The sequence below is a fragment of the Macaca nemestrina genome, chromosome 7 (assembly GCF_043159975.1).
Source record: "Macaca nemestrina isolate mMacNem1 chromosome 7, mMacNem.hap1, whole genome shotgun sequence".
Lineage (NCBI taxonomy): Eukaryota > Metazoa > Chordata > Mammalia > Primates > Cercopithecidae > Macaca > Macaca nemestrina.
In genome coordinates this window covers 21,740,427-21,744,118 of record NC_092131.1, presented here as the reverse complement: position 1 = coordinate 21,744,118, position 3,692 = coordinate 21,740,427, and the positions used below count along the sequence as shown (strand labels likewise).

At 34.6% G+C, this 3,692-nt stretch overlaps 1 long non-coding RNA gene across 1 annotated transcript; it reads left to right on the top strand.

Annotated features, from left to right (window-relative positions):
• The first annotated feature begins 1,280 nt into the window (after nt 1–1,280).
• LOC105467599 (uncharacterized) lies at nt 1,281–3,275 on the top strand. Its single transcript, XR_979004.2, has 4 exons — nt 1,281–1,443; nt 1,752–1,841; nt 1,979–2,037; nt 2,755–3,275. It is a non-coding gene; the product is annotated as an uncharacterized lncRNA (long non-coding RNA).
• Nucleotides 3,276–3,692: the final 417 nt, after the last annotated feature.

Here is a 3,692-nt window from a genome sequence, read left to right as displayed (position 1 = left end):
GTATGTCATAGTGGTAAAGAATGTGGATTCTTCACTTACTTTCCCAGTAATCTTAGACAAGTTACTTACCTAGGTTTTTGTTGGTTTTCTTTTTGAGTCATCAGCAAAACGAGCATAAGTACTCTGGCACACAGTAAACACTATATAGGTATTAGTTCTTATCATCTCTTGTTTGATTTTATTCATGGTGTTTTTGTTTAAGATAAATTCTTCATGTTGAGTTGTAATTGAATTTTTTATAGTTCAGAGTTTGTGGGTTTTGTTTAGAAAGCCTTACTTTACTCTTGTATCACAAGGTGTCTTTTCTTCTATTAAATTTGTTGTCTGACTCTTCACTTGTGGATGTTTAATCTATTGAACATATTGTAATTTTAACGTTGAATATGGTATTAGATAAGGATCCAGTTTTCTTTTGTCTCCAGGTTGAGCCATTTCTGACAATCTCAACTGCAAAGCCCCATTCATTCATGTGGCCACCTAACCACTTATATTTTTAAAATGTGACACAAACAAACTGTAAACTAAGAGTGTGACAATAGCTTTGACATTAGCGTTGAAATGGAGAATATGACTTGGAGTAAGTGGGAAAGAGCCTCTGAATTTATGGTCTAATCTGCCCCCAGCAATCAAGCATTTTGTGAGCTACAATTTCTGATTCTATGATACAAGTAATCATTTGACTCTAATAAAATAATTTTGTCACCTTTCAATGGAATCTTGATTATATCCTAAATGACTGCATCCATATGGTTTTGGAATTGCTATTTAAAAGACAAAGCTTTCCTTCTTAAGCTCCCTCTGTGTTCCTTTCCCTCCTCTCCCCAGTATAATCTGATTTAGCTAAGAGTGGACATGAATGGATTCTATTTCTTCAAAGAAATTTAAAAAATCTCATTCACAATTACTGTAATTATTACGTATGGAATGGAGAAAGAAGAGGAAAGGAATGTAAGATGGTGATTGGTTAAAAGGATCATGGGCTTTGAAGGTAGATGTCTTTGGGGTGTAAATCTTGGCTAAATATTTTTTAGTGTACATATCTACTCCAATACTCAATTTTCTCATCCCTACCACATACATTTCTGATGTTATTTTAATAAAAGAACAGACCTCTTAAGTTTCTAGCCAAATGTTTGGTAATATAATAGTCAATACATGTTAATCTTCCGTCTTTTGCTTTCTTAAATACAAAATGAGAAAGTCAATTTACAATTATAAATGTAATTTTCTTTATAAAGATAATGTTTTAACTGGCTTACATTTTATGTTTTTCAGACTTGCGTCATTTATATTTTTAATTCAACAAGGATGAGAAAATTGATTAACATAAAATCTTTTCATGTCTGTTTCTGATGAGAGACTAGCTGAATCCAAGAAGAGAAGCCCTTGAATAGTGTATTGAATACTAGACAAACATTCACACATTGGCTTCTTTGGTGCCAGGTAATTAGAATTTGTAATTTGGTCTTAATTAAATTGCAGACTACCCAAAGGCCTTGATCAGTGGCCTTCTGACTGCCTCCACCCTGTTTAGAGGAAACCAGCAAAACACAAATTAGCCTTTAAAAATATGCCCATTGATTTCTCCTCATCTCCCAGAACATATCCTACCCCAGCAGATATATACTTACATTGGGTATAATGTCAACATATATCCAATGTGCCAACTAAACACAGAGCTCCTCTAAACTACCAAACATGTTGTTATTATTATTATTATTTTAATTTTTAAAACATGTCTAACTTATCAGAAACATTGACTGGGCAGCACTATTTGTATCATTCCTATGTACTAGCAACTTCTCACCCGTATTGAACTTGATCTTCAAAACTCTCCCCAGGTAGGGCTTCTTTTCCTTTGACTTTAGTCTATTGTTATTCCTTCCTGTTTTCCCTCCTCTGTTGTTGATGCTTTTTATTTTGGTTAGCATGTTTCTGATCAGCATGAAAACTGCCCAGGAGCTTTTCTGTCTTGCAGAGCTAGTTAATGAGATTGTTGCTGCCTTCTGATTCTATAAAGGACTTCTTCAATATTGGGTGAGATTAAAGTCGAAATCAAGAGAATTTATTTTTCAGTTGAATCTATGTAAGTCTGTTAAAAAGCAATGGACTCAGGGTCAAACATCTGTAATTGAGCCTCACTCTATAGGTTATTAATTGTATGACTGTATTTCTCAGTTTCCTCATCTATAAAACCAGGTTAGCAAAAACTGCCTGCCTACTTCAAAAGACACATATAAAAACTGAACTAAAAGCCATACAAAACGAAGCGGATAGCTCATTTGCTTTACTCGGAATGACAATTCAACATAGTATTTTAAATTCCTGTCGTTTAAAACAGTGATTTCACACATATTGGCTCATTAAATTCTTCTTATTATCAAGAGTTGTTTAACACATTTGAGAACACAAAACAATGGCCTTTTCTGTCCTTTTTTTAGATGGTAATTATTCTTTAGTAAAGTCGGGTTGTTTTAATTGAAAATGAATTTAAGTTTTTAATCAGGCTTAGCACAAATCGATGTGTTCTCTGTTGTTGAAAGTTAAACTAGTATTGCTATATTTCAATGATTGCTAGAATAAAGAAATAAAAAATCAAAATATTTTGAGTAAAGCGTTATACATTATATAAATGCATAATTATATTTGCATAGGTAAACGATAATTTTTTTTTCTATTTTTGGTAAGCAATAAGTTAATATATTATGTAAGAATGAAAAGGATTCAAATATTTGCCTGTTTCTAATCTTAAAGAATGAAGAAAGGATCAAATTGAGACAACCAGGAGGGAAGAGTTCCCTGGCAAAACTCCAATCTGCCTGAGCACTGAGGTGGAGCCACAGAAGTCCCGGTCATCCGCAAACGGGAGGAGCCTGGCCCCTCCTCTTCCTGTGTGTAATCTGGGATTTAATCTGTGAGGAGCGAACGCCAAGGGCAGGAAGCACAGACTCTGACTTTTTTTTTTTCTTTATGCCTAACAAATCCCATTTTTCTCACTCTTCAAATAGTCTTCAAGCCTAAGCCTAAATTTTCGTGACGGTGGAACAAGGACTCCATCTTTAGCTGAACTAAGGAAAAGTGCTGCGACAAAATTCTTTGCTAAAAATACATGAGGTTGCCTTCTTCTTCTTAGTCTAAAAAGAAATATATTTCAATGGTTAATGTTTTAGTAATTCAAAAATTATCAAGCATTTGTTCACAACCATAAGTTGTGCATTTTTTATATTCCTACTTGATAATAGACTGTAATTGTCTTATTAAACTGCCAATGTTGATCTTTGTGACTCATTGCATTGATTATAAGCAGTGGTGTGTGTGTGTGTGTGTGTGTGTGTGTGTGTGTGTGTGTGTGTCAAATTTAGGGGTTTTTGGCATGGCTGCTGGTAGCCTGTATCCGATATCCTGTATTAATTCTAATATTTGCATTTTTAACATATTTTCAAGTTGCTAAAATAGCAAAGCTTCAAGGCCAGTCTGGCCGATATGGCAAAACCCCGTCTCTACTAAAAGTACAAAAATTAGCCTGGTGTGGGAGTGCATGCCTATAATCCCAGCTACTTGGAAGTCTGAGGTAGCAGAATCTCTTGAACCCAGAAGGCAGAGATTGCAGTGGGTCGAGATCGCACCACTGCACTCCAGCCTCGGCGATAGAGTGAGACTTCGTCTGAAAAATAAAATAAAATAAAAATAGC